Raw genomic sequence first — 14,136 nt, 5'->3', positions numbered from 1 at the left:
TTTTTAACTTATGTATTACTAGTTGCTAGCCCGTGTGATACACGGAAAAATTATTGACTAAAAAATAAAAATAAAAATCCAACAATAAAAGAAGAATTTAAGATATCATATATGCAATGTTGTTGTCAGTGCTAAATAGCATTAAAAACTTTCGTTTTATTGCCTTAGTAAATGGAAAATTATCAATTAAAAATTTTTAAATAAAAATCCGGATTCCAAACACCTAGTATCCTCAATTATCCAATAAAATAAATGTTGCAATGTTAAAATAACAATTTGTAATCAATTGAAAGACCAAAAAATGTTTTTCATAATTTTTTGTGATTTTTTTTTTTTGCAATTTTAAATAACTTTTTGTATCTTCTTCTTTTGTTGCTTCGTAGTACTCATTAAATAACTCATTTTGTTCTTCTTGAGTGCAGATGTTGGTGTGAGTTATACATTGCCTTTAGCATCAATTTTTTGTAACTTTGTAGAATCACTATTCTGTTCATTTTATAAGTTGCTCTTATAATCGTTTGTAGTATTACTAATATAAGCCTGTGAATGTAATAAAATATAACATGTAGGACTAAGGACACTGATTTCCTTCGAACATGTTTGCAGCAACTGCTGCAAACAAGGATAGGTGTCAATTAAATAAGAAGACAACTAAGCAAGCACTTTAAGCAAGACATGACCCATTTTAAGAGGATTGCTGTTAACCCTAATGTTAATAGCGTTAGCCAGAGTCTTCTCCTCAAACATGCCCCTGCTTCCTCTCACCCTCAGCAACAGCCTCACCCACAGTTTCTCTCTCATCCTTCTCCTCTACAGCGCGACGGCTCCACCTTTGTTTTTCTCAGGAACCCCAGTCTAGCCAGAGAATCACGGCCACATGCAGAGGTCTCCGTCGATTCCGCCTGTTCACCCCCTTCCCTCTTTGCCGATTCCATCTCATTCCCTTTCCCACTCAATTGTTGCCGCCCCTAACAACCTTCTCTCTCTTTGCCATTCCCCGCACCCATATATTCGCTGCCAAGGACCACCACTCCTATAACTTCAACGTTTCTCAGCTTTTCTGTAATCTTTAGATTACTGATGTTTTGGGTATTCATACCTAAACTTTGTTGCTAATTGCTTGACAGGACATATTGATCATTCTGCTAGAGTGATGCGTGTGATTACATGGAATTGGTCATTTAGAGGGTTACCTAATGTTGATGATGGGAAGGATGACTTTGACTCCGAAGAGCATGAAACTCATGCCACGGTGCTGGATAAGTTGCTAGCTTGGGAGAAACTATATGATGAAGTGAAGGTATATTGCAGTATTTCTTTTTACTTTGTTTTTTTGCACTTTGTCCTGAAAAAAGGCTTTACCCAGTGAGGTTCCATTTTACATGAACTGATAATTAATTTTTTGCTTAATTATAAATTTATGGGCCTTCACATGTATGCTTGAGCATTTCTTGAGTATAAGTAATGGAGATTTTCTTTGAGTTGATAAGAATTGGTGCACGTAGATAATCTTCTAGTTATTACTTCTAAAAAATTATATATATATATAATATTATACTCATTTGCAAAAAAATATACAATCTTGTAGAAATTTAAAAAAAAATATATAAATCTTATCTAGATAGTATAATGTAAAATAATAATTTCTCTTTTATTGTGATTATTTTTTAATAGTTAATAATATTTTGTTGATTTTTGAAACACTATAATGAAAGTTGTGATATAAAAAATACATTTTAAAGATGGTATTTATATTTATTTGAATTATTTTAGTCAATTTTTTTTATTTAAACTAATTTAATATATTTATTTATATTTTAAATAACTATAAAGTTAATTATGATGTCATCACTATTCAACCTTGGTTAGACCTTGATTTGACCTTAAAGACATTGAACCTTTTCTTTCTTCAGTTCTTTGAACAGTCTAAGTTTCAAAACCATGATATACTCAAAATCTGTGTTATTGAATGGAATAGCAATGTTATTTGTTCACTTTATTCTATGATATTAGGAGGTTCTCATGAATTTAATAGTTTTTTTATTTTCTTAATTTAATTAAAAAATTATATTTCTATTTTGTAGAATTTATTTTGAAGTTAGATCAAGAGCTCTATATTGAACATATTAAAGTCCAAGTGCGTTATCGATTACTATTAATTTATAATGATATTTTTATGATCAATAAGTTTATTTAATGCACTGTAGAGAATTAAAAATGTCTTTTATTAAATAATCTTTCTGTTTAAAATAATATTATTTGATTATTGTAAATGAATCTTTTTGTTTATAAATATTGCTGTTTGTAGGTTCTTGAAGAGCTCAACCTCCCAATACAAGTGGAAAATTTGAATGGAAAAACATTTGTTTTCCAATCTGAACTAAATGACAATAAACTCTATTATAGAATCTAGCAAAGCAATTTAAGCTTGATAAAATGACAAAAGTACGTATTTATTTAATATAGCAAAATTACTAATTTGGTATCTTACTTCTAAGACACAAATTTCCTCCAAACATGTTTGCAACAACTGCTGCAAATAGAGGCAGGTGTCAATTAAATAAGAAGACACCTAAGCAAGCACTTAAGCAACAAAAGTACGTATTTATTTAATATAGCAAAATTACTAATTTGGCATTTTACTTCTAAAACACGGATTTCCTCCAAACATGTTTGCAGCAACTCCTGCAAATAGGGGCAAGTGTCAATTAAATAAGAAAACATCTAAGCAAGCACTTAAGCAAAGCATTTTAAGAGGATCGTTGTTAACCCTAACGTTAACAACGTTAGCCAAATAGTCTCACCCAAGCAACAGCCTCACACCTCTCTCTCATCTCCTCCACCTCTGTTTTCTCACAAAATAGGTGAACTCAAAATACCTAAACAAAGGGCACAAAGTACTTCCTCGGATCCCAAATGGCCGAAGGATACATCAGGGGCATACCTACAAACAAAAATGAAAATCATAAAAAACCAAGAAAATCATAATTTTTTTATAAAAAAAAATCTATAAATAGCACATAATCTATGTCTATGCAGAGCAATTAACAAATATCTATCAATGACAAAATTGACAAATGCCATTTTCAGGCAAAAATAACGTTTTTGCCCCATTTTCCAAACTAATTATGGAAATGTCCTTCTTTTGAAACTCAATTTATGATAAATCGAGTTTAAAAAAAAAATTCTGGAGCCTATAGCGCGTTTTCAAGGACCTATAATGACGTTTTAAGGACCTATAGTGGCATTTTGTAACTCGACTTCCATGAAATCGAGTTATAGGCAATTTTTTTTACCTATAACTCAATTTCATAGAGGTCGAGTTACAAAACGCCACTATAGGTCCTAAAAACGTCACTATAAGCTTCTTAAAAACACTGCTATAAGACCTAATTCGATTTATCTCAAATCGAGTTTCAAAAATGAACATTTCCCTAATTAGTTTGGAAAATGGGGCAAAGAGCTGCTATTTTTTCCCAAAAAGGGCATTTGGCAAATTTTTCCATCTATCAATGGTAAACCTACTTTTGAATATCATAATGTAGACTTCATAAACCGAGACCTTTCTTACAGGAATATACTAAAATCCGTTCTCAATGTGAATATCAGACATGAACACCAATCGTGACCAATTTCACATTAATTAAGTTTCTATTGAAGCAATTATTATCTAGACAATTAACATTCGTGACTGCGGCAGGTTCACAATCATATATGCGAATCCCTGTAACTCACTAAATTAACCAGTTAAGGTTCAATATACTTCATAAATACATTTTTTCCACTCTTCAAAGCAATACAACCAAACTTATCTAATATAGCTTCTTACTTTCATTATAATGTGTAAATGACATTAGGCCCTAAAATACATCATGAAAAAGAGAATAATGTATCACTGTAAAAAAAACGTAAAAAGATAATGAGATTTGATGGTAAACAACATGAAATTTAAAGAAAGATGATTAAGCGACATTTTCAATATTTCTTTGCCAAATTACTTGTCCTTGGACACCACCACGCCAAACGGCAAATGATTACCCACAAATAATGATCAAAATTCGCATTCCAAGATGCAATTTGTATGGTTAGTAGTTCTTTGACCCAAAATAAAAAAGGGGGAGGGGGTCTTTTCTAGAATGGCAAAACTCATGTACAGATCACAGAATGTGCTCTCATATTCATAATTACAACTTATAACATAGCTGAATTTAATTGGTGAAGTAAAGTTGCAGTACCTAAGTTTGGATATGAAAACTAACTTAAGATACCTACTAAAGAAATTAGCAATTTCACTGTTATTTGTCTGTAAATGTTTCTCAGACTCAAATTGTGCATCATGCCCCTAAAGCACATCACCAATTTCATGACAAATTGACAAGCAAGCTGAGATAACTAGAAGTTTTTATTTTTTTATATATATATATATTTTAATAAATATATAAAATATTATACATATTATATGCATTTGTTTAATTTATGATATAAATCTAAAATTTACCGTAACAATATATGAATTTAATATACCAATATATGAATTTAATATACCAATACGTGGGTTTGTAATATTAGCCATTAGGAATCAAAGTCTGGTCAAATAGGGCCTTTTGGATATACATCACAGTAAGTTTTTTTAAGACATTCTCCCCTCTCCCTGTATGGGTGTTAAAATACTTAATATTAAAAAAAAAAAGTTAGGTCAAATCCAATAAATAATGCAGCTAAGAAAGCAATTAAATGAAAAAAAAAAAAGTTTTAAAAAATTCCAAAGCAAATGAATGGTGGTAACGTGGCCACATGTCCAACTTTTTCATGGAGAAGGGGTAGTGTCTGCCATAGTTTGGTGATAGGCAACTTTATTGGAAAAGAAATGTGTAAATGCACTTTTCGGCTCTATTTATTGTCCTGATTCTCGTTTTGGTTCTTATATTTTATTTTTATCATATTTAATCCCTATTTAGAAAAGCGCCATTTACTTTAGTCATTTTCGTTAGTGCCCTAACGGCAAAATCCTAAGTGGCAGACAGAATCATTAAAATAATAATAAAAAATTTTATTTTGGTATTAAAAAATGCCATGTCAGCATCTAAATTTTTTTTAAAAAAAAATTATCAAATTTAACTAAAAAAAAAATTAAAAACCAAAAATCACATGAATTGATATCTAAGTGTGTCTTGAACAAGAATAACAAGAACATAAACCCAGATTTAAGAACAAGAAGAACATTTTCCTTTATTTGACATTTTCTCTAGTTTTTTTTTTTTTTCATAGAAAACAAACACAAAATTAAGCATACACAAACCCAAAAAATTAAAATAAACCCAAAAAATTAAACACACCCACCACTTCCATACTGCACTAAAGGTCATCTCAAAGATTGTTGGCAATGAATTAATTATACGAGATGCTAAGGGGTTCCACCATTTCAAAGATGGGTTGTGCTCTTGCCAGGATTATTGGTGGAAAAAGAAACTTGAGGTACTATTCTATTTTACATTAAAATTTAATAATAATAAGTTTGAAAAATATATATTTTTGAGTCTCTATTTTTTGGGGATTTTATGTTTGAATATAGTATGTTCTTGTTAATTATCATGTTAACAATGTTGACTCTTATGATGTGAAGTTATCTGAATTCTATTTTTGCTTTGTGTTTCTTGTTGAGATGGGATGATTGGTAAACAATAATCTAGTTGGATATTTACATCTTCAACTCTAGTTTTTTACCGTCTCTATATGATTTATGTTTTATCATCAAATAGACAAATCTGAGTAGAGGACATATTAAAGTGTTAAAGGTATATAGCCCATGCCTATGTGAAATCATAATCTTTTAGTGTTTGCTGTTAGTGATGAGGTTTGAGGTGCACGTGTTATGCATAGAATGCCAATGGGAAGTGCTATAATTTTGCAGCAAGCTTTTACATATTTGGTGAAAGTTCAAATAGCATGTAAAACACTATGAACGTTTAGACCCCCAATATACAAATTACCAATTTAAGCTTAATATCAAACAATGTACATGTGGAAAATGAACATAAGCTTATAACAGAATTATAAACAATCTAAACCAAATAAAATCACATACACAACAGAAATTAAATGGCAAAGATTAAGGGAAGAGAGATGCAAACACAAGGACAACACAACGAAGTGTTATCAAAGAGAAAACCGAAGCCCTCGGCGTAAAACCTCTCCACCGCCTTCCAAGTGGCCAATAATCCACTAAAGAATGAAGTTAGGATACATGAACAGTAGAAGACCCTCCAAGCCTAATCTACTAAGTGTACCTAAGCCCTTCAAGCTTCTTGCTCCAACGAGTTTGTGCCGAACCTTTTTGTTCTTTAGCTTACCGGATTCCGCTATAGCTTATAGCATCAACTAATATCCATTGGTCCTTTCCAAACTGCTTTCCAAGCACCAACAGCCTTCTCACAGATATAGGTATGGTGAGAAAAGGTTTTGGCTAAGTCAATCTTGTTTTTCTCTAGGGTTTCTCTCTCAAAATTCTCTTTGGAAGCTCTCTACATTTTGTAGGTATAAGGGATATTTATATTGGAGTGAGAATGGAATGCGAAGAGTCAGTTTTTCCAAAACAGAGTGAACTGGTGACTTGGCCTCGCGACTTGACTGAGTCGCGAGTTCAAGCCGTGAGCTAATTAGATTTCCAGTCTTGACTTTTTGTCCTATAATGCTCTGACTATTCAGCTCCTCTACATGCTCCACATGTGTGCCACTTTTGGCGACTTGCAAGCCGTGAGATCCAGTCGCGAGCCACTTGTTGAGTGCACAAACTTGAACTTTTCTTCACACTCTCTCACACATTACCTTTACATGATTCCCACCTAAATACAAGGTTTCTAAATGTTGAATTACAAGTAAATTTGGCACAGAATAAATTCAACAAGATGGTTGATTAAATTCAACCTTACATTTGGAAATCATAATTTAAATTGAATGTGACATATTTTACAGGTAATATTGGAGGGTAGTTTCAAGACTGTCAATCTGGATAATTGACATGCATGGGTTGGTTGTAACACATATTAGGACTATGATGTAATTTTCACTTGCTTCTTATCCATGCAAGGCATGGCATTGAAAATGAATTAAAAATGATGATTTAAAAATTGCTATTAAATATGAAACATTAATTTTTAAAAGTTACTTTCAATGTATTCATTACCAAGATGTGAAACCTGTTGGGAAAAATTCTATATAACTGTGAATAAATTTTAGTAAGCACATTGGTAGCACAACCATAAAAAACACAAAAATTTACGTGGAAACCCTTTCTCTTTGAAGGAAAAAAACTACGGGACAAATTCTGAATAATTTCACTATATTAAATAGAAATTAAAACACTTAGAGATACAACTTGAACAAAAAGAAAACTCGCTTTTTCTTTTCACTCACTGCAGCCTTCCTTACTGTATATCTCTCACAACTTTCTCTTACTCTCTCTCTCTCTTTCTCTTACTCACGCAATTCTTTAGGACTGCACTTAGTCCTCACTTTCTCTAGAACTTCACTCTTCACCCTTCTCCAAATGGCCAAATGGCCTTACTTTATATTTCTTCATCATTTTCTTCATTTCTTCCTTCAACGTGTCTCACAGGTTTAACATCACGTCTTCATTTATGTGGCTTGACTTTTGTACATCCCTTCATAAATGTTGCTGGACTTTTGTACATAATTATAGAGAAAAAGATGAACCCAATTCTTCTCTTTTAGTCAAGCTACTTTAGCAAACCCATTTCACTTTGCTGACTTCTCAACACTTGTCCAACAAGCTCATTTAATGAGCTAAGCAAAAGAGTGGGCTGGACATGTAGGTGTCAGCACCCAACGATCTTCCCCTCCAGCCCATTTAGGAAGGAGATTCAATCCAATTCTTCAATTAGAATTTATACTGGTCAAGCCAGCACCAAGCTCAACCTTTTTCATTATCTTCACCAACATTGAAAAAATATCATTCACTTTCTCTAGAACTTCACTCTTCACCCTTCTCCAAATGGCCAAATGGCCTTACTTTATATTTCTTCATCATTTTCTTCATTTCTTCCTTCAACGTGTCTCACAGGTTTAACATCACGTCTTCATTTATGTGGCTTGACTTTTGTACATCCCTTCATAAATGTTCCTGGACTTTTGTACATAATTATAGAGAAAAAGATGAACTCAATTCTTCTCTTTCAGTCAAGCTACTTTAGCAAACCCATTTCACTTTGCTGACTTCTCAACACTTGTCCAACAAGCTCATTTAATGAGCTAAGCAAAAGAGTGGGCTGGACATGTAGGTGTCAGCACCCAACGATCTTCCCCTCCAGCCCATTTAGGAAGGAGATTCAATCCAATTCTTCAATTAGAATTTATACTGGTCAAGCCAGCACCAAGCTCAACCTTTTTCATTATCTTCACCAACATTGAAAAAATATCATCGAAATTAGTACTTTTCATTTTCTAATAATTTATTTCACCTTGGATATCCTTAATCCAATTTCTAGGCTTCCCCTCATCAGATGCACAAATATTCTCAAAGCTAACTACTTGATATTCTTCAGTACACCTCATTTCAAAAGGTTCAACAATCTCTAGTGGAGGATATTGCTCCCCCTGCTCCAGACCTTCATGATCTTTCACTTCATCATTCATCCTAACATCATGATATTTTTCATCAAATATCACTTCCTCATTTAAATCACTATCAAGTAGAGAGAATTTTACTCTCTTAGTTGTAACACCATTACTATCAACTTTCAACTGTGGAATTTTCTCAAAAACTTTGACTGCATTGGACTTTTTCTTACAAGCCCTCACATGAGTCCTGTACATACCACAACAAGCATGTCCTCTTGCAATAACCAATAATCCTTTAGAAAGTTTCCATCTACCATTGCTAAGATGGTTACTATAACCTCGCTTGATCCATAGCTAGTGTAGAAAACACATTCATCCTTAAATCTGGAACATGCCACACATCCTTCAATATCAACGTGCAACCAACATTGGTCTTGATGCACACATCACCAATTCCCTCAATTTTTGAGTAACTGGAGTTACCCATCTTCACAACACCAAAGTCGCATGCTTTGTATGTGGTGAACAACCCTTCTGTGGGGATAACATGGTGGGAAGCTGCTGAATCAACAACCCACTCAATATCATTCTTAGCAACATGCTCACACTTTTACTCTTCAAGAGAGAGCATCAGAACATCCTCATGAAACACAACTGCTGTAGTATTCTTTTCATCATCTTTCTTTTCTTCTTTCTCTTCAATTTGTTATTTATTCCAATGCCAACAGTTTCTTTTTATTTGGCCCTTTTTTCCACAATGGAAACATTCTCTGATCTCTTTAAACTAAGATTTACCTTTTGACTATGACCTGTCATTGGATTTGGCCCAATCATCAAGCCCTCTACGTCTATTTCTACCCTTGTTCTCCATAAAAAGAGCTTGATCTTGTGCATTGTTTGTACTAGCATATCTTCTGCGAACCTCCTCGCTTAGAATCAAATCTCGAATAACATCATATTTGAGTTTGCTCTTCCCTGCAGAATTGCTCACAGCCATTCTCATGGCCACCTAACTGTCTGGCAAAGAAGCCAAAACAATTAATGCATAGATCTCATCATCAAAATCAATCTCCACAGAGGACAATTGATTTGTGATAGTATTAAACTCATTCAGATGTTGAGCCACAGGAGTACTTTCCACCATCTTCAGATTAAACAACTTCTTCATCAAATGCACCTTATTGTTAGCCGAAGGCTTTTCATACATGCTAGACAAAGCCTTCATCAGATTCACTGTGGTTTTTTCCTTCACAATGTTGTGTGCAATTGATCTTGTCAGAGTTAATTGTATAACTCCTAGCACCTGTCTATTAAGAAGACTCCATTCATCTTCTTCCAAACTATCTGGTTTTTTCCCCAAAAGAGGAAGATGTAATTTCTTCCCATAGAGATAATCTTTAATCTGCATCTTCCAATATCCAAAGTCTGTGTCATCAAACTTCTCAATTCATGATGTCTTTCCTTCTTCTCCAGCCATTGCTCACAATCGAACCTACACTCTGATACCACTTGTTGGGAAAAATTCTATATAACTGTGAATAAATTTCAGCAAGCACAGCGGAAGCACAACCACATAAGAATACAAAAATTTACATGGAAACCCTTTCTCTTTGAAGGAAAAAACTACGGGATAAATTTCGAATAATTTTACTGTATTAAATAGAGATTACAATATTTAGAGATACAACTTGAGTAAAGAAAAAACTCTCTTTTTCTTTTCACTCATTGCTCTCTTCCTCACTGTATATCTCTTACAATTTTCTCTTACTCTCTTTATTTTCTCTTACTCACATAATTCTTCAAGGCTGCACTTAGTTCTCACTTTTTCTAGAACTTTACTCTTCACCCTTCTCCAAATGGCTGAATGGCCTTACTTTATATTTCTTTATCCTTTTCTTCCTTCAACGTGTCTCACAAGTTTAACATCACATCTTCGTTTATGTGGCTTGACTTTTGTAATCCCTTCATAAATGTTACCGAACTTTTGTACATAATTATAGAGAAAAAGATGAACTTGTTGGGAAATTTAGACCTCGGTTGATAGAATTAACAAGTTTTAAATCCAAGTTGTTAATTAGATTTATTATAAACAAAACTTGTTAAAACAAACAAAATCAATATCATGTCAAAATTATGCAGCGGAAATAATAAATAAGACAAAATATGATGACTCAGGAAAACCAATGAAACAAACTAGTTTCATAGTAAAAAACCTGGGGGGAAACCTTCCTGAAAAGCAATCCACTGTAGTAAAGAGAAGTTTCAGATCTAGTACAAAACCTTTGTCCCTAGACTCTACAATCCCCGTAGATGAACTCACAGCAGAAACCTTCTACCGCTTCAAAACCTCTGAACTATTTAATATATGAACGCCACCCTTTTTGTTGCACGGATCGGATCCCAGTACGTGACTAACCAATTGCGCAGATCCTAGTACGCGACTTCAATCACCAACTAGAAGAAGATTGTTGGCTGTAAAGTTTTTCACTTCATTAACAATGAAGATTAAGAAGCACTTGGTTACAAAACCCTAAGGCGCAAAGACGCAGTAGCTTCTTTCAAAGAGAATAAGGCATCGGTCACCTTTTTCATATGTTCTCCTTGTATTCTCTTATGTGACGGCCTTTAAAATAAGCCTTATATAGGTCTAGGGTTATGAGAAAAGAAACCCTATACAAATACATAAGCCTGGCCCAAAAATCAGATCTGAAAATTCTGATTTCCCGTAACCTCGATTGATCGGGAGGTGTCAAGCTTTAAACCTCAACAGATAGCTAGGTGTCGATGAGGTGTCGAGAAGCTGTCGAAGGGATAGGAGCTTTCTCGATCGATCCACCAGCTGTCGAGAAGGTGTCGAGATTGCGATAACAGTCAATTGAAGAGCTCGATAGATAGCCAGCTGTCGGGAGGTGTTGAGCAACTGTCGAGCTATCTGTCCGCAGGTGTCGAGTTATCTGTCCAGTTTTATTGAACACCTTTTCTTCACTTGTTTCTTATTCCAATCTTCATGGCTTTAATACTAGACTTGAACAACATGTTTCTTAAAGAATTAAACACATCCTAGATCTACCAAATTACAAGTAAAGTGCGTTTTGTCAAAGGATTAGCTAACTACATTAAATATTAACATATGTTCCTAACAAGTGAACCACATATGTCTTAACAGAACCCAATTTTTTTCTTTCGGTCAAGCTACTTTAGCAAACTCATTTCACTTTGCTGACTTATCAGCACTTGTCCAACAAGCTCATTTAATGAGCTACGCAAAAGAGTCGACCGGACATGTACATGTCGGCACCCAACACCCCCTCCCCCTCTCTTCATCCCATTACTGCTATATTATGGCATGGCCAAACTTGACGTGGCCATTTTGCCAAAAATATCACTGTGGGGCATGATTGCTTTTGAACACATGAAAGACTACTTGCATACAGATTTATTCAGATAATTTTCATTATAGATATTACAATTCATTGTTTATCCACATTCTTCAGCTGATAATTTTATCAACTAAAACAAGCCCAAATAATGTTCAAATAGTAGTATTATTTTTTTTTAAAAAATAGCAATACGTTGGATGTTGGAATATCTTTTGACTTGCAAGTTCCCCGCATTTTGGGGTATCAAAGAAGTTAAGGAATCTTTGAACATTGAATGCAGTTCGATTTATATGTCAGAGGCCTAGCCACTAGATCATTTGAGCAACATGAATTGTAGACCTTATAGCTCTTTGATGACTTATTGCCTCCAATTAAACTTTAAAGGCTGTTATAATCTATGTATGAGAAAAGAACTCTTAACTGAGGGTTTTTAGAGTTACGTTATTTCCTGGATTGGAATGAGAATCAATTGAGGCCGTGAACATCTCAATATTTGTAGGATTGGAACACTAATGAGTCTTGCTCAAATGTCATTTCCTCCTTCCATAATAATAAGATGGGGAGTGAGATTGTGGATTTGGACGTGTATGACTTATGATAAAAAATTATTGTAGAATTGGAATTTTAGTTATATTTTTAAATCTTTAGTTTATATTTATTGTCTAGGGAATTAACAAAAAATGAGATGGACAGTGAGATTGTGGGTTTGAAATCCATTGGATGTGCAAATAACTTACCAATAAAGAATTATTTTGTTGAATTGGAATTTTAGTTTGATTTTATTTTATTTTATTATTATTTTCATATGAAGATGCAATTTTTCAAAACATAGTTTGAATTGATGCTAGTTGCAGGGACGTATCCTGTCTCTAATTTTTTGAAATTTATGGATCATTGTAATCTTAAAATCTTAAAACTTAAATGTTATTCATCTAGTATACCTCCTGTGTACTTGATTCATTATTTTTGTTGATCAATTTAATGTATTATTTATTTTTTGTATTTTCAGGGAATCAACTTTTACAAAAATTAAGGTTAAAGTTGCCTATTAACCACTTCTACTAGACCTCATAGAAGTGAGAGGCCTTATGCATTTAATACGACATTTTCTTTTTTCTCTTTTTGTTTATTTTGATTTCACCTTTGGTTATATATATATATATATATATCATTGGCCTCCTCCTCCTCTTCTTCTTCTTCTTCTTCTTCTTCTTATTGTTATTATTATTATTAATATTTTTTTTAGAGGGGAGGGGTAAGATGGAATTAGCTCAATCTCATATTCTCATGTTAGAGTCAGGTCATGCAGGTCTTGTTGTAGAGATTTCAAGGAAAAGCCATGGTGCTCACTCACAGGAAACTAGTGAAGAAAAACAAACACAACTTGCCTAGAGAACTCAGGAAGTTAGCAACTAATCACTGCCCCTATGATGAATGATTTTTTACTATTATCAGTGTCTTGGCTCCATGAAGGTATGATAAGGCAAACAATTGGAAAGTGGTGCACTCTCAGTCACACTGAAGCATTATTCTTTCTTTCTTTTTTTGGTTAAACATCACATAATATTAACTAAAGAACAATATGTCTGTTATAAATGTGGCCAGCTTTGTCTAATACTAGCAAATCAACCACCACAGGTAGTGGGTTATACAAAAAAAGATGGTCAGTATAGAGGTCAGCTCCCATCTTTGCTAGTCTATCAGCACAGTTGTTGACTTCTCTATAAACATGTTCCACCAAGCCGTTAGGGGAACGACTTCGTCAGGTTCCTATAATCAGACAGTAGTGATTCCAAGTTAAGATTGGCAACAATTGGGTTAGTTATAAGATATACAAGAAAAACAACATCTAAGTCAACACATAAATTATCAAAGCCCAACTGTTTGGCCATTAGAAGCCCTTCCTTAAGTGCCCAAAGCTCCGCGGTGTTACTAGAAATGTTCCCAAACTTTTTCACAAACCTAGCAACCCAGTCCCCATCACTATTCTAAATAATTCCTCCACCATTAGCCTTCTTTGGATCCCTAAACATAGAGCCATTTGTATTCAGCTTCACCCACCCGGGTTGGGGCTTACTCCACTTCACTTGGACTTGGATTCTACTCCGCTTGCTAGGGCTATTTAGCATTAGAGCATAGAATCTAGCACTTCTTTCGATACAAAGAGCACTCAACCCTC

Source organism: Quercus suber, unplaced genomic scaffold (genome assembly GCF_002906115.3).
Source record: "Quercus suber isolate HL8 unplaced genomic scaffold, Cork oak 2.0 scaffold_424, whole genome shotgun sequence".
Taxonomy (NCBI): domain Eukaryota; kingdom Viridiplantae; phylum Streptophyta; class Magnoliopsida; order Fagales; family Fagaceae; genus Quercus; species Quercus suber.
Note: the sequence above shows the minus strand (reverse complement) of the source record.